The following is an 18,064-nucleotide window of genomic DNA, read 5'->3' as shown; positions in this document are numbered from 1 at the left end:
TAAATGCATTATCAAATGAACTAGCTGAGAACTCTGGTATAGACGATCCATTCACAGACTGGTTGGAAAACTTGTTCGGACACTGGTCACAAGTCATATACTCCACATTAGTCTCTATGTCAGTATTTGCCTCCATTCTAGTACTTTGCGGTTGTTGTTGTATTCCATGTATTCGAGGACTGTTACAAAACCTTATTAACACTTCCATCACCAAAACTATGTTTCAAAATATACAAGATGACGAAGAACAAGATGGCTTACTGGGTCAGGTGACCACCTCTGTATGACAAGTGATGGTTAAAAGTTCTACGAAGAAAGCGCCATTTTACTTTGATTAAATTCTCCTTACAATCGTGCTTGCTTCGGCAGCACATATACTAAAATTGGAACGATACAGAGAAGATTAGCATGGCCCCTGCGCAAGGATGACACGCAAATTCGTGAGGCGTTCCATATTTTTGCACCGATTCTTCAATTAGAATTAAAAAAAAAATTCTAACATAACATTTTTTTCTCCTTATAGGTTTTAACTTGGAGTAATAATAATAATTGTCTCACGGTGCCACCACTAAAAGGTGTATTTTTTGTGCCATGTGACTACAGGCATACAGCAAATGTACCCGAGGCGCCATAACCACGTACAGTGTAACCCCCCCCAGAAGTTGTGGGATGACACTTTTGTCTGTGTGATTGTAACGTTGTTATAAGTGAGTGATTACAATATCGGAGTAAAAGGATCATTTAGGCGACTTTCACACGGGCGACCCCCTATTTTGTGTCTGCAATATTTGGTTGCCAGCAATGCTTTTTTTTTAGAATAATCTCCCATCGCAGTGCTGACGGCCACAATAAAATTGCGCGATAAAAAATGTACAATTTTTTATTGCGAAAATGAATAGGACTTTCCATTATCAAAATTGCATCGCAACACAATCTTGTTGCATTGCGAGGCGATAAAAAGGAGCGGCTCCATAGCGAAACCTGGGAGATAAAAAGAATCGCACATCGCAGAAAGATAGAGCAGCCGTTATTTTTTGTTCTCTCAACATCAGTGAAAACATCACAGATGGGAAGGAAACCGTTGGTTTCATAATCTGCTTTTTTACTGACTATCGCATCAGGCGAAAATCGCACGATTTTCTTGCCTGTGTGAAACCACCCTTATTGCGGAAAACTGATGCCTTGTACGCAGACTCCAGTACCCTGTTGTACCGCCTCTAGCTTAGATACAAGATTTGATACAGGCGGGCATGGAGGCTCTAGTATCCTGTTGTACCGCCTCTAGCTTGGATACAAGATGTGATACAGGCAGGCATAGAGGCTCTAGTACCCTGTTGTACCGCCTCTAGCTTGGATACAAGATGTGATACAGGCAGGCATAGAGGCTCTAGTACCCTGTTGTACCGCCTCTAGCTTGGATACAAGATGTGATACAGGCGGGCATAGAGGCTCTAGTACCCTGTTGTACCGCCTCTAGCTGGGATACAAGATGTGATACGGGCGGGCATGGAGGCTCTAGTACCCTGTTGTACCGCCTCTAGGTTGGATACAAGATGTGATACGGGCGGGCATGGAGGCTCTAGTACCCTGTTGTACCGCCTCTAGCTTGGATACAAGATGTGATATAGACAGGCATGGAGGCTCTAATACCCTGTTGTACCACCTCTAGCTTGGATATAAGATGTGATACAGGTGGGCATGGAGGCTCTAGTACCCTGTTGTACCGCCTCTAGCTTGGATACAAGATGTGATATAGATAGGCATGGAGGCTCTAATACCCTGTTGTACCACCTCTAGCTTGGATACAAGATGTGATACAGACAGGCATGGAGGCTCTAGTACCCTGTAGTACCGCCTGTAGGTTGGATACAAGATGTGATACAGGCGGGCATGGAGGCTCTAGTACCCTGTTGTACCGCCTCTAGCTTGGATACAAGATGTGATACGGGCGGTCATGGAGGCTCTAGTACCCTGTTGTACTGCCTCTAGCTTGGATACAAGATGTGATACAGGCGGGCATGGAGGTTCTAGTACCCTGTTGTACCGCCTCTAGCTTGGATACAAGATGTGATACGGGCGGGCATGGAGGCTCTAGTACCCTGTAGTACCGCCTCTAGCTTGGATACAAGATGTGATACAGGCGGACATGGAGGCTCTAGTACCCTGTTGTACCGCCTCTAGCTTGGATACAAGATGTGATACGGGCGGGCATGGAGGCTCTAGTACCCTGTTGTACCGCCTCTAGCTTGGATACAAGATGTGATACAGGTGGGCATGGAGGCTCTAGTACCCTGTTGTACCGCCTCTAGCTTGGATACAAGATGTGATATAGACAGGCATGGAGGCTCTAATACCCTGTTGTACCACCTCTAGCTTGGATACAAGATGTGATACAGACAGGCATGGAGGCTCTAGTACCCTGTTGTACTGCCTCTAGCTTGGATACAAGATGTGATACAGGTGGGCATGGAGGCTCTAGTACCCTGTTGTACCGCCTCTAGCTTGGATACAAGATGTGATACGGGCGGGCATGGAGGCTCTAGTACCCTGTTGTACCGCCTCTAGCTTGGATACAAGATGTGATACAGGCGGGCATAGAGGCTCTAGTACCCTGTTGTACCGCCTCTAGCTGGGATACAAGATGTGATACGGGCGGGCATGGAGGCTCTAGTACCCTGTTGTACCGCCTCTAGGTTGGATACAAGATGTGATACGGGCGGGCATGGAGGCTCTAGTACCCTGTTGTACCGCCTCTAGCTTGGATACAAGATGTGATATAGACAGGCATGGAGGCTCTAATACCCTGTTGTACCACCTCTAGCTTGGATATAAGATGTGATACAGGTGGGCATGGAGGCTCTAGTACCCTGTTGTACCGCCTCTAGCTTGGATACAAGATGTGATATAGATAGGCATGGAGGCTCTAATACCCTGTTGTACCACCTCTAGCTTGGATACAAGATGTGATACAGACAGGCATGGAGGCTCTAGTACCCTGTAGTACCGCCTGTAGGTTGGATACAAGATGTGATACAGACAGGCATGGAGGCTCTAGTACCCTGTAGTACCGCCTCTAGCTTGGATACAAGATGTGATACGGGCGGTCATGGAGGCTCTAGTACCCTGTTGTACTGCCTCTAGCTTGGATACAAGATGTGATACAGGCGGGCATGGAGGTTCTAGTACCCTGTTGTACCGCCTCTAGCTTGGATACAAGATGTGATACGGGCGGGCATGGAGGCTCTAGTACCCTGTAGTACCGCCTCTAGCTTGGATACAAGATGTGATACAGGCGGACATGGAGGCTCTAGTACCCTGTTGTACCGCCTCTAGCTTGGATACAAGATGTGATACGGGCGGGCATGGAGGCTCTAGTACCCTGTTGTACCGCCTCTAGCTTGGATACAAGATGTGATACAGGTGGGCATGGAGGCTCTAGTACCCTGTTGTACCGCCTCTAGCTTGGATACAAGATGTGATATAGACAGGCATGGAGGCTCTAATACCCTGTTGTACCACCTCTAGCTTGGATACAAGATGTGATACAGACAGGCATGGAGGCTCTAGTACCCTGTTGTACTGCCTCTAGCTTGGATACAAGATGTGATACAGGTGGGCATGGAGGCTCTAGTACCCTGTTGTACCGCCTCTAGCTTGGATACAAGATGTGATACGGGCGGGCATGGAGGCTCTAGTACCCTGTTGTACCGCCTCTAGCTTGGATACAAGATGTGATACGGGCGGGCATGGAGGCTCTAGTACCCTGTTGTACCGCCTCTAGGTTGGATACAAGATGTGATACGGGCGGGCATGGAGGCTCTAGTACCCTGTTGTACCGCCTCTAGCTTGGATACAAGATGTGATACAGGTGGGCATGGAGGCTCTAGTACCCTGTTGTACCGCCTCTAGCTTGGATACAAGATGTGATATAGACAGGCATGGAGGCTCTAATACCCTGTTGTACCACCTCTAGCTTGGATATAAGATGTGATACAGGTGGGCATGGAGGCTCTAGTACCCTGTTGTACCGCCTCTAGCTTGGATACAAGATGTGATATAGATAGGCATGGAGGCTCTAATACCCTGTAGTACCGCCTCTAGGTTGGATACAAGATGTGATACAGGCGGGCATGGAGGCTCTAGTACCCTGTTGTACCGCCTCTAGCTTGGATACAAGATGTGATACGGGCGGTCATGGAGGCTCTAGTACCCTGTTGTACCGCCTCTAGCTTGGATACAAGATGTGATACGGGCGGGCATGGAGGCTCTAGTACCCTGTAGTACCGCCTCTAGCTTGGATACAAGATGTGATACAGGCGGACATGGAGGCTCTAGTACCCTGTTGTACCGCCTCTAGCTTGGATACAAGATGTGATACGGGCGGGCATGGAGGCTCTAGTACCCTGTTGTACCGCCTCTAGCTTGGATACAAGATGTGATACAGGTGGGCATGGAGGCTCTAGTACCCTGTTGTACCGCCTCTAGCTTGGATACAAGATGTGATATAGACAGGCATGGAGGCTCTAATACCCTGTTGTACCACCTCTAGCTTGGATACAAGATGTGATACAGACAGGCATGGAGGCTCTAGTACCCTGTTGTACTGCCTCTAGCTTGGATACAAGATGTGATACAGGTGGGCATGGAGGCTCTAGTACCCTGTTGTACCGCCTCTAGCTTGGATACAAGATGTGATACGGGCGGGCATGGAGGCTCTAGTACCCTGTTGTACCGCCTCTAGCTTGGATACAAGATGTGATACGGGCGGGCATGGAGGCTCTAGTACCCTGTTGTACCGCCTCTAGGTTGGATACAAGATGTGATACGGGCGGGCATGGAGGCTCTAGTACCCTGTTGTACCGCCTCTAGCTTGGATACAAGATGTGATACAGGTGGGCATGGAGGCTCTAGTACCCTGTTGTACCGCCTCTAGCTTGGATACAAGATGTGATATAGATAGGCATGGAGGCTCTAATAACCTGTTGTACCACCTCTAGCTTGGATACAAGATGTGATACAGACCGGCATGGAGGCTCTAGTACCCTGTAGTACCGCCTCTAGGTTGGATACAAGATGTGATACAGGCGGGCATGGAGGCTCTAGTACCCTGTTGTACCGCCTCTAGCTTGGATACAAGATGTGATACGGGCGGTCATGGAGGCTCTAGTACCCTGTTGTACTGCCTCTAGCTTGGATACAAGATGTGATACAGGCGGGCATGGAGGCTCTAGTACCCTGTTGTACCGCCTCTAGCTTGGATACAAGATGTGATACGGGCGGGCATGGAGGCTCTAGTACCCTGTAGTACCGCCTCTAGCTTGGATACAAGATGTGATACAGGCGGACATGGAGGCTCTAGTACCCTGTTGTACCGCCTCTAGCTTGGATACAAGATGTGATACGGGCGGGCATGGAGGCTCTAGTACCCTGTTGTACCGCCTCTAGCTTGGATACAAGATGTGATACAGGTGGGCATGGAGGCTCTAGTACCCTGTTGTACCGCCTCTAGCTTGGATACAAGATGTGATATAGACAGGCATGGAGGCTCTAATACCCTGTTGTACCACCTCTAGCTTGCATACAAGATGTGATACAGACAGGCATGGAGGCTCTAGTACCCTGTTGTACTGCCTCTAGCTTGGATACAAGATGTGATACAGGTGGGCATGGAGGCTCTAGTACCCTGTTGTACCGCCTCTAGCTTGGATACAAGATGTGATACGGGCGGGCATGGAGGCTCTAGTACCCTGTTGTACCGCCTCTAGCTTGGATACAAGATGTGATACGGGCGGGCATGGAGGCTCTAGTACACTGTTGTACTGCCTCTAGCTTGGATACAAGATGTGATACAGACAGGCATGGAGGCTCTAGTACCCTGTTGTACCACCTGTAGCTTGGATACAAGATGTGATACGGGCGGGCATGGAGGCTCTAGTACCCTGTTGTACCGCCTCTAGCTTGGATACAAGATGTGATACAGGCCGGCATGGAGGCTCTAGTACCCTGTTGTACCGCCTCTAGCTTGGATACAAGATGTTATACAGATGGGCATGGAGGCTCTAGTACCCTGTTGTACTGCCTCTAGCTTGGATACAAGATGTGATACAGGCGGGCATGGAGGCTCTAGTACCCTGTTGTACCGCCTCTAGCTTGGATACAAGATGTGATACGGGCGGGCATGGAGGCTCTAGTACCCTGTAGTACCGCCTCTAGCTTGGATACAAGATGTGATACAGGCGGACATGGAGGCTCTAGTACCCTGTTGTACCGCCTCTAGCTTGCATACAAGATGTGATACGGGCGGGCATGGAGGCTCTAGTACCCTGTTGTACCGCCTCTAGCTTGGATACAAGATGTGATACAGGTGGGCATGGAGGCTCTAGTACCCTGTTGTACCGCCTCTAGCTTGGATACAAGATGTGATATAGACAGGCATGGAGGCTCTAATACCCTGTTGTACCACCTCTAGCTTGCATACAAGATGTGATACAGACAGGCATGGAGGCTCTAGTACCCTGTTGTACTGCCTCTAGCTTGGATACAAGATGTGATGCAGGTGGGCATGGAGGCTCTAGTACCCTGTTGTACCGCCTCTAGCTTGGATACAAGATGTGATACGGGCGGGCATGGAGGCTCTAGTACCCTGTTGTACCGCCTCTAGCTTGGATACAAGATGTGATACGGGCGGGCATGGAGGCTCTAGTACACTGTTGTACTGCCTCTAGCTTGGATACAAGATGTGATACAGACAGGCATGGAGGCTCTAGTACCCTGTTGTACCACCTGTAGCTTGGATACAAGATGTGATACGGGCGGGCATGGAGGCTCTAGTACCCTGTTGTACTGCCTCTAGCTTGGATACAAGATGTGATACAGGTGGGCATGGAGGCTCTAGTACCCTGTTGTACCGCCTCTAGCTTGGATACAAGATGTGATATAGATAGGCATGGAGGCTCTAATACCCTGTTGTACCACCTCTAGCTTGGATACAAGATGTGATACAGACAGGCATGGAGGCTCTAGTACCCTGTAGTACCGCCTCTAGGTTGGATACAAGATGTGATACAGGCGGGCATGGAGGCTCTAGTACCCTGTTGTACCACCTCTAGCTTGGATACAAGATGTGATACGGGCGGGCATGGAGGCTCTAGTACCCTGTTGTGCTGCCTCTAGCTTGGATACAAGATGTGATACAGACAGGCATGGAGGCTCTAGTCCCCTGTTGTACCACCTCTAGCTTGGATACAAGATGTGATACAGGCAGGCATGGAGGCTCTAGTACCCTGTTGTACCACCTCTAGCTTGGATACAAGATGTGATACAGGCAGGCATGGAGGCTCTAGTACCCTGTTGTACCACCTGTAGCTTGGATACAAGATGTGATACGGGTGGGCATGGAGACTCTAGTACCCTGTTGCACTGCCTCTAGCTTGGATACCAGATGTGATACGGGTGGGCATGGAGGCTCTAGTTCCCTGTTGTACTGCCTCTAGCTTGGATACAAGATGTGATACGGGCGGGCATGGAGGCTCTAGTACCCTGTTGTACCGCCTCTAGCTTGGATACAAGATGTGATACAGGTGGGCATGGAGGCTCTAGTACCCTGTTGTACCGCCTCTAGCTTGGATACAAGATGTGATATAGACAGGCATGGAGGCTCTAATACCCTGTTGTACCACCTCTAGCTTGGATACAAGATGTGATACAGACAGGCATGGAGGCTCTAGTACCCTGTGGTACTGCCTCTAGCTTGGATACAAGATGTGATACAGGTGGGCATGGAGGCTCTAGTACCCTGTTGTACCGCCTCTAGCTTGGATACAAGATGTGATACGGGCGGGCATGGAGGCTCTAGTACCCTGTTGTACCGCCTCTAGCTTGGATACAAGATGTGATACGGGCGGGCATGGAGGCTCTAGTACACTGTTGTACTGCCTCTAGCTTGGATACAAGATGTGATACAGACAGGCATGGAGGCTCTAGTACCCTGTTGTACCACCTGTAGCTTGGATACAAGATGTGATACGGGCGGGCATGGAGGCTCTAGTACCCTGTTGTACCGCCTCTAGCTTGGATACGAGATGTGATACAGGCCGGCATGGAGGCTCTAGTACCCTGTTGTACTGCCTCTAGCTTGGATACAAGATGTGATACAGGTGGGCATGGAGGCTCTAGTACCCTGTAGTACCGCCTCTAGCTTGGATACAAGATGTGATATAGATAGGCATGGAGGCTCTAATACCCTGTTGTACCACCTTTAGCTTGGATACAAGATGTGATACAGACAGGCATGGAGGCTCTAGTACCCTGTAGTACCGCCTCTAGGTTGGATACAAGATGTGATACAGGCGGGCATGGAGGCTCTAGTACCCTGTTGTACCGCCTCTAGCTTGGATACAAGATGTGATACGGGCGGGCATGGAGGCTATAGTACCCTGTTGTACTGCCTCTAGCTTGGATACAAGATGTGATACAGGCGGGCATGGAGGCTCTAGTACCCTGTTGTACCGCCTCTAGCTTGGATACAAGATGTGATACAGGCGGGCATGGAGGCTCTAGTACCCTGTTGTACCGCCTCTAGCTTGGATACAAGATGTGATACAGGTGGGCATGGATGCTCTAGTATCCTGTTGTACTGCCTCTAGCTTTGATACAAGATGTGATACGGGTGGGCATGGAAGCTCTAGTACCCTGTTGTACTGCCTCTAGCTTGGATACAAGATGTGATACAGACAGGCATGGAGGCTCTAGTACCCTGTTGTACCACCTCTAGCTTGGATACAAGATGTGATACAGGCAGGCATGCAGGCTCTAGTACCCTGTTGTACCACCTGTAGCTTGGATACAAGATGTGATACGGGTGGGCATAGAGGCTCTAGTACCCTGTTGTACCGCCTCTAGCTGGGATACAAGATGTGATACGGGCGGGCATGGAGGCTCTAGTACCCTGTTGTACCGCCTCTAGGTTGGATACAAGATGTGATACGGGCGGGCATGGAGGCTCTAGTACCCTGTTGTACCGCCTCTAGCTTGGATACAAGATGTGATACAGGTGGGCATGGAGGCTCTAGTACCCTGTTGTACCGCCTCTAGCTTGGATACAAGATGTGATATAGACAGGCATGGAGGCTCTAATACCCTGTTGTACCACCTCTAGCTTGGATACAAGATGTGATACAGACAGGCATGGAGGCTCTAGTACCCTGTTGTACTGCCTCTAGCTTGGATACAAGATGTGATACGGGCGGGCATGGAGGCTCTAGTACACTGCTGTACTGCCTCTAGCTTGGATACAAGATGTGATACAGACAGGCATGGAGGCTCTAGTACCCTGTTGTACCGCCTCTAGCTTGGATATAAGATGTGATACAGGTGGGCATGGAGGCTCTAGTACCCTGTTGTACCGCCTCTAGCTTGGATACAAGATGTGATATAGATGGGCATGGAGGCTCTAATACCCTGTTGTACCACCTCTAGCTTGGATACAAGATGTGATACAGACAGGCATGGAGGCTCTAGTACCCTGTAGTACCGCCTCTAGGTTGGATTCAAGATGTGATACAGGCGGGCATGGAGGCTCTAGTACCCTGTTGTACCGCCTCTAGCTTGGATACAAGATGTGATACGGGCGGTCATGGAGGCTCTAGTACCCTGTTGTACTGCCTCTAGCTTGGATACAAGATGTGATACAGGCGGGCATGGAGGCTCTAGTACCCTGTTGTACCGCCTCTAGCTTGGATACAAGATGTGATACGGGCGGGCATGGAGGCTCTAGCTCCTGTAGTACCGCCTCTAGCTTGGATACAAGATGTGATACAGGCGGACATGGAGGCTCTAGTACCCTGTTGTACCGCCTCTAGCTTGGATACAAGATGTGATACAGGCGGGCATGGAGGCTCTAGTACCCTGTTGTACCGCCTCTAGCTTGGATACAAGATGTGATACAGGTGGGCATGGAGGCTCTAGTACCCTGTTGTACCGCCTCTAGCTTGGATACAAGATGTGATATAGACAGGCATGGAGGCTCTAATACCCTGTTGTACCACCTCTAGCTTGGATACAAGATGTGATACAGACAGGCATGGAGGCTCTAGTACCCTGTTGTACTGCCTCTAGCTTGGATACAAGATGTGATACAGGTGGGCATGGAGGCTCTAGTACCCTGTTGTACCGCCTCTAGCTTGGATACAAGATGTGATACGGGCGGGCATGGAGGCTCTAGTACCCTGTTGTACCGCCTCTAGCTTGGATACAAGATGTGATACGGGCGGGCATCGAGGCTCTAGTACACTGTTGTACTGCCTCTAGCTTGGATACAAGATGTGATACAGACAGGCATGGAGGCTCTAGTACCCTGTTGTACCACCTGTAGCTTGGATACAAGACGTGATACGGGCGGGCATGGAGGCTCTAGTACCCTGTTGTACCGCCTCTAGCTTGGATACAAGATGTGATACAGGCCGGCATGGAGGCTCTAGTACCCTGTTGTACCGCCTCTAGCTTGGATACAAGATGTGATACAGGTGGGCATGGAGGCTCTAGTACCCTGTTGTACCGCCTCTAGCTTGGATACAAGATGTGATATAGATAGGCATGGAGGCTCTAATACCCTGTTGTACCACCTCTAGCTTGGATCCAAGATGTGATACAGACAGGCATGGAGGCTCTAGTACCCTGTAGTACCGCCTCTAGGTTGGATACAAGATGTGATACGGGCGGGCATGGAGGCTCTAGTACCCTGTTGTACAGCCTCTAGCTTGGATACAAGATGTGATACAGACAGGCATGGAGGCTCTAGTCCCCTGTTGTACCACCTCTAGCTTGGATACAAGATGTGATACAGGCAGGCATGGAGGCTCTAGTACCCTGTTGTACCACCTCTAGCTTGGATACAAGATGTGATACAGGCAGGCATGGAGGCTCTAGTACCCTGTTGTACCACCTGTAGCTTGGATACAAGATGTGATACGGGTGGGCATGGAGACTCTAGTACCCTGTTGCACTGCCTCTAGCTTGGATACCAGATGTGATACGGGTGGGCATGGAGGCTCTAGTTCCCTGTTGTACTGCCTCTAGCTTGGATACAAGATGTGATACAGACAGGCATGGAGGCTCTAGTACCCTGTTGTACCACCTGTAGCTTGGATACAAGATGTAATACAGGTGGGCATGGAGGCTCTAGTACCCTGTTGCACTGCCTCTAGCTTGGATACCAGATGTGATATGGGTGGGCATGGAGGCTCTAGTACCCTGTTGCACTGCCTCTAGTTTGTATACCAGATGTGATACTGGCGAGCATGGCGGCATACAGGTTCTGTATGGTATCCTGTGGCATATTGCTCCACATTTGCTATGTAACTGAACCTTTAGATCATGCAAAGTTGTAGGTTGTAGAAGTTGGTCTCCCAGATGGTCCCATACATGTTATCTTGGTGATAAATTTGACCTGGCAGCCACGGAAGTGTGACAATGTTGTGGGACATTCCTGTGACCCCCTTGTGTGTGCGGCCGAGCACACTTGTCAGCTGATAGGTAAGGGCACGCATCGCTGTACTCCGGCCAGGGCAGACCGGTGGGCAGAAGGCGCTGCACTGCTGCACGCCCAGCCCTAATGCTATAGCGCCACGTCCAGCAGCAGTAGGCGTGAGCCGGCAATCACGTCCTAATGTGACCGTCAGCCAGTGGTGCAGCAGTGAGCAGCTGCTCTCCTGATGGAAGCAGAACGCTGCAGTCATCCGCAGTACATTCCACACCAGCTGCGCCTTCTGTGGTACAAGGTCCGTATTCCGAGACCAGCATTCTTCCCAGCATGCACTGCGGCTTCTTCTCATTTGCATATAACATTGTCACAAAATGCTCTTCAGTTTGGCCAAAATACTCTATATTAATGGGTTTTATTATTACAGGCATGACATATTAGGTAAAATATCACAGCAGGATACATTATTTTTAATTTATAAAAGTAATCTCTCCACAATGTAAGAACTTCTCTCCCGCGGGACCATAAATACCGCCGGGGCTGTCTGCAGTATCGTGCTTGCTTCGGCAGCACATATACTAAAATTGGAACGATACAGAGAAGATTAGCATGGCCCCTGCGCAAGGATGACACGCAAATTCGTGAGGCGTTCCATATTTTTGCACCGATTCTTCAATTAGAATTTAAAAAAAAATTCTAACATAACATTTTTTTCTCCTTATAGGTTTTAACTTGGAGTAATAATAATAATTGTCTCACGGTGCCACCACTAAAAGGTGTATTTTTTGTGCCATGTGACTACAGGCATACAGCAAATGTACCCGAGGCGCCATAACCACGTACAGTGTAACCCCCCCCAGAAGTTGTGGGATGACACTTTTGTCTGTGTGATTGTAACGTTGTTATAAGTGAGTGATTACAATATCGGAGTAAAAGGATCATTTAGGCGACTTTCACACGGGCGACCCCCTATTTTGTGTCTGCAATATTTGGTTGCCAGCAATGCTTTTTTTTTAGAATAATCTCCCATCGCAGTGCTGACGGCCACAATAAAATTGCGCGATAAAAAATGTACAATTTTTTATTGCGAAAATGAATAGGACTTTCCATTATCAAAATTGCATCGCAACACAATCTTGTTGCATTGCGAGGCGATAAAAAGGAGCGGCTCCATAGCGAAACCTGGGAGATAAAAAGAATGGCACATCGCAGAAAGATAGAGCAGCCGTTATTTTTTGTTCTCTCAACATCAGTGAAAACATCACAGATGGGAAGGAAACAGTCAGTAAAAAAGCAGATTATGAAACCAACGATCGCATCAGGCGAAAATCGCATGATTTTCTTGCCTGTGTGAAACCACCCTTATTGCGGAAAACTGATGCCTTGTACGCAGACTCCAGTACCCTGTTGTACCGCCTCTAGCTTAGATACAAGATTTGATACAGGCGGGCATGGAGGCTCTAGTATCCTGTTGTACCGCCTCTAGCTTGGATACAAGATGTGATACAGGCAGGCATAGAGGCTCTAGTACCCTGTTGTACCGCCTCTAGCTTTGATACAAGATGTGATACAGGCAGGCATAGAGGCTCTAGTACCCTGTTGTACCGCCTCTAGCTTGGATACAAGATGTGATACAGGCGGGCATAGAGGCTCTAGTACCCTGTTGTACCGCCTCTAGCTGGGATACAAGATGTGATACGGGCGGGCATGGAGGCTCTAGTACCCTGTAGTACCGCCTCTAGGTTGGATACAAGATGTGATACAGGCGGGCATGGAGGCTCTAGTACCCTGTTGTACCGCCTCTAGCTTGGATACAAGATGTGATACGGGCGGTCATGGAGGCTCTAGTACCCTGTTGTACTGCCTCTAGCTTGGATACAAGATGTGATACAGGCGGGCATGGAGGCTCTAGTACCCTGTTGTACCGCCTCTAGCTTGGATACAAGATGTGATACGGGCGGGCATGGAGGCTCTAGTACCCTGTAGTACCGCCTCTAGCTTGGATACAAGATGTGATACGGGCGGGCATGGAGGCTCTAGTACCCTGTTGTACCGCCTCTAGCTTGGATACAAGATGTGATACAGGTGGGCATGGAGGCTCTAGTACCCTGTTGTACCGCCTCTAGCTTGGATACAAGATGTGATATAGACAGGCATGGAGGCTCTAATACCCTGTTGTACCACCTCTAGCTTGGATACAAGATGTGATACAGACAGGCATGGAGGCTCTAGTACCCTGTTGTACTGCCTCTAGCTTGGATACAAGATGTGATACAGGTGGGCATGGAGGCTCTAGTACCCTGTTGTACCGCCTCTAGCTTGGATACAAGATGTGATACGGGCGGGCATGGAGGCTCTAGTACCCTGTTGTACCGCCTCTAGCTTGGATACAAGATGTGATACGGGCGGGCATGGAGGCTCTAGTACCCTGTTGTACCGCCTCTAGGTTGGATACAAGATGTGATACGGGCGGGCATGGAGGCTCTAGTACCCTGTTGTACCGCCTCTAGCTTGGATACAAGATGTGATACAGGTGGGCATGGAGGCTCTAGTACCCTGTTGTACCGCCTCTAGCTTGGATACAAGATGTGATATAGACAGGCATGGAGGCTCTAATACCCTGTTGTACCACCTCTAGCTTGGATATAAGATGTGATACAGGTGGGCATGGAGGCTCTAGTACCCTGTTGTACCGCCTCTAGCTTGGATACAAGATGTGATATAGATAGGCATGGAGGCTCTAATACCCTGTTGTACCACCTCTAGCTTGGATACAAGATGTGATACAGACAGGCATGGAGGCTCTAGTACCCTGTAGTACCGCCTCTAGGTTGGATACAAGATGTGATGCAGGCGGGCATGGAGGCTCTAGTACCCTGTTGTACCGCCTCTAGCTTGGATACAAGATGTGATACGGGCGGTCATGGAGGCTCTAGTACCCTGTTGTACTGCCTCTAGCTTGGATACAAGATGTGATACAGGCGGGCATGGAGGCTCTAGTACCCTGTTGTACCGCCTCTAGCTTGGATACAAGATGTGATACGGGCGGGCATGGAGGCTCTAGTACCCTGTAGTACCGCCTCTAGCTTGGATACAAGATGTGATACAGGCGGACATGGAGGCTCTGGTACCCTGTTGTACCGCCTCTAGCTTGGATACAAGATGTGATACGGGCGGGCATGGAGGCTCTAGTACCCTGTTGTACCGCCTCTAGCTTGGATACAAGATGTGATACAGGTGGGCATGGAGGCTCTAGTACCCTGTTGTACCGCCTCTAGCTTGGATACAAGATGTGATATAGACAGGCATGGAGGCTCTAATACCCTGTTGTACCACCTCTAGCTTGGATACAAGATGTGATACAGGCAGGCATGGAGGCAATAGTACCCTGTTGTACCGCCTCTAGCTTGGATACAAGATGTGATACGGGCGGGCATGGAGGCTCTAGTACCCTGTTGTACCGCCTCTAGCTTGGATACAAGATGTGATACGGGCGGGCATGGAGGCTCTAGTACACTGTTGTACTGCCTCTAGCTTGGATACAAGATGTGATACAGACAGGCATGGAGGCTCTAGTACCCTGTTGTACCACCTGTAGCTTGGATACAAGATGTGATACGGGCGGGCATGGAGGCTCTAGTACCCTGTTGTACCGCCTCTAGCTTGGATACAAGATGTGATACAGGCCGGCATGGAGGCTCTAGTACCCTGTTGTACCGCCTCTAGCTTGGATACAAGATGTGATACAGGTGGGCATGGAGGCTCTAGTACCCTGTTGTACCGCCTCTAGCTTGGATACAAGATGTGATATAGATAGGCATGGAGGCTCTAATACCCTGTTGTACCACCTCTATCTTGGATACAAGATGTGATACAGACAGGCATGGAGGCTCTAGTACCCTGTAGTACCGCCTCTAGGTTGGATACAAGATGTGATACAGGCGGGCATGGAGGCTCTAGTACCCTGTTGTACCGCCTCTAGCTTGGATACAAGATGTGATACGGGCGGGCATGGAGGCTCTAGTACCCTGTTGTACTGCCTCTAGCTTGGATACAAGATGTGATACAGACAGGCATGGAGGCTCTAGTCCCCTGTTGTACCACCTCTAGCTTGGATACAAGATGTGATACAGGCAGGCATGGAGGCTCTAGTACCCTGTTGTACCACCTCTAGCTTGGATACAAGATGTGATACAGGCAGGCATGGAGGCTCTAGTACCCTGTTGTACCACCTGTAGCTTGGATACAAGATGTGATACGGGTGGGCATGGAGACTCTAGTACCCTGTTGCACTGCCTCTAGCTTGGATACCAGATGTGATACGGGTGGGCATGGAGGCTCTAGTTCCCTGTTGTACTGCCTCTAGCTTGGATACAAGATGTGATACAGACAGGCATGGAGGCTCTAGTACCCTGTTGTACCACCTGTAGCTTGGATACAAGATGTAATACAGGTGGGCATGGAGGCTCTAGTACCCTGTTGCACTGCCTCTAGCTTGGATACCAGATGTGATACGGGTGGGCATGGAGGCTCTAGTACCCTGTTGCACTGCCTCTAGTTTGTATACCAGATGTGATACTGGCGGGCATGGCGGCATACAGGTTCTGTATGGTATCCTGTGGCATATTGCTGCACATTTGCTATGTAACTGAACCTTTAGATCATGCAAAGTTGTAGGTTGTAGAAGTTGGTCTCCCAGATGGTCCCATACATGTTATCTTGGTGATAAATTTGACCTGGCAGCCACGGAAGTGTGACAATGTTGTGGGACATTCCTGTGACCTCCTTGTGTGTGCGGCCGAGCACACTTGTCAGCTGATAGGTAAGGGCACGCATCGCTGTACTCCGGCCAGGGCAGACCGGTGGGCAGAAGGCGCTGCACTGCTGCACGCCCAGCCCTAATGCTATAGCGCCACGTCCAGCAGCAGTAGGCGTGAGCCGGCAATCACGTCCTAATGTGACCGTCAGCCAGTGGTGCAGCAGTGAGCAGCTGCTCTCCTGATGGAAGCAGAACGCTGCAGTCATCCGCAGTACATTCCACACCAGCTGCGCCTTCTGTGGTACAAGGTCCGTATTCCGAGACCAGCATTCTTCCCAGCATGCACTGCGGCTTCTTCTCATTTGCATATAACATTGTCACAAAATGCTCTTCAGTTTGGCCAAAATACTCTATATTAATGGGTTTTATTATTACAGGCATGACATATTAGGTAAAATATCACAGCAGGATACATTATTTTTAATTTATAAAAGTAATCTCTCCACAATGTAAGAACTTCTCTCCCGCGGGACCATAAATACCGCCGGGGCTGTCTGCAGTATCGTGCTTGCTTCGGCAGCACATATACTAAAATTGGAACGATACAGAGAAGATTAGCATGGCCCCTGCGCAAGGATGACACGCAAATTCGTGAGGCGTTCCATATTTTTGCACCGATTCTTCAATTAGAATTTTAAAAAAAATTCTAACATAACATTTTTTTCTCCTTATAGGTTTTAACTTGGAGTAATAATAATAATTGTCTCACGGTGCCACCACTAAAAGGTGTATTTTTTGTGCCATGTGACTACAGGCATACAGCAAATGTACCCGAGGCGCCATAACCACGTACAGTGTAACCCCCCCCAGAAGTTGTGGGATGACACTTTTGTCTGTGTGATTGTAACGTTGTTATAAGTGAGTGATTACAATATCGGAGTAAAAGGATCATTTAGGCGACTTTCACACGGGCGACCCCCTATTTTGTGTCTGCAATATTTGGTTGCCAGCAATGCTTTTTTTTTAGAATAATCTCCCATCGCAGTGCTGACGGCCACAATAAAATTGCGCGATAAAAAATGTACAATTTTTTATTGCGAAAATGAATAGGACTTTCCATTATCAAAATTGCATCGTAACACAATCTTGTTGCATTGCGAGGCGATAAAAAGGAGCGGCTCCATAGCGAAACCTGGGAGATAAAAAGAATCGCACATCGCAGAAAGATAGAGCAGCCGTTATTTTTTGTTCTCTCAACATCACATCAGTGAAAACATCGCAGATGGGAAGGAAACCGTTGGTTTCATAATCTGCTTTTTTACTGACTATCGCATCAGGCGAAAATCGCACGATTTTCTTGCCTGTGTGAAACCACCCTTATTGCGGAAAACTGATGCCTTGAACGAAGACTCCAGTACCCTGTTGTACCGCCTCTAGCTTAGATACAAGATTTGATACAGGCGGGCATGGAGGCTCTAGTACCCTGTTGTACCGCCTCTAGCTTGGATACAAGATGTGATACAGGCAGGCATAGAGGCTCTAGTACCCTGTTGTACCGCCTCTAGCTTGGATACAAGATGTGATACAGGCGGGCATAGAGGCTCTAGTACCCTGTTGTACCGCCTCTAGCTTGGATACAAGATGTGATATAGACAGGCATGGAGGCTCTAATACCCTGTTGTACTACCTCTAGCTTGGATACAAGATGTGATACAGACAGGCATGGAGGCTCTAGTACCCTGTTGTACTGCCTCTAGCTTGGATACAAGATGTGATACGGGCGGGCATGGAGGCTCTAGTACCCTGTTGTACCGCCTCTAGCTTGG

General features: G+C 49.2%; 3 non-coding genes across 3 annotated transcripts; all 3 read left to right on the top strand.

Moving 5' to 3' along the window:
- Positions 1 to 353: 353 nt before the first annotated feature.
- LOC136588936 (U6 spliceosomal RNA) lies at positions 354 to 460 on the top strand. Its single transcript, XR_010787724.1, has one exon. It is a non-coding gene; the product is annotated as a U6 spliceosomal RNA (small nuclear RNA).
- Positions 461 to 12,033: 11,573 nt separating this feature from the next.
- On the top strand, positions 12,034 to 12,140 carry LOC136588935 (U6 spliceosomal RNA). Its single transcript, XR_010787723.1, has one exon. It is a non-coding gene; the product is annotated as a U6 spliceosomal RNA (small nuclear RNA).
- Positions 12,141 to 16,802: 4,662 nt separating this feature from the next.
- Positions 16,803 to 16,909, top strand: LOC136588933 (U6 spliceosomal RNA). Its single transcript, XR_010787722.1, has one exon. It is a non-coding gene; the product is annotated as a U6 spliceosomal RNA (small nuclear RNA).
- Positions 16,910 to 18,064: the final 1,155 nt, after the last annotated feature.

Source organism: Eleutherodactylus coqui, chromosome 13 (genome assembly GCF_035609145.1).
Source record: "Eleutherodactylus coqui strain aEleCoq1 chromosome 13, aEleCoq1.hap1, whole genome shotgun sequence".
In the NCBI taxonomy this organism is placed as follows: domain Eukaryota; kingdom Metazoa; phylum Chordata; class Amphibia; order Anura; family Eleutherodactylidae; genus Eleutherodactylus; species Eleutherodactylus coqui.
This window is presented reverse-complemented; position numbering and strand designations above follow the sequence as displayed.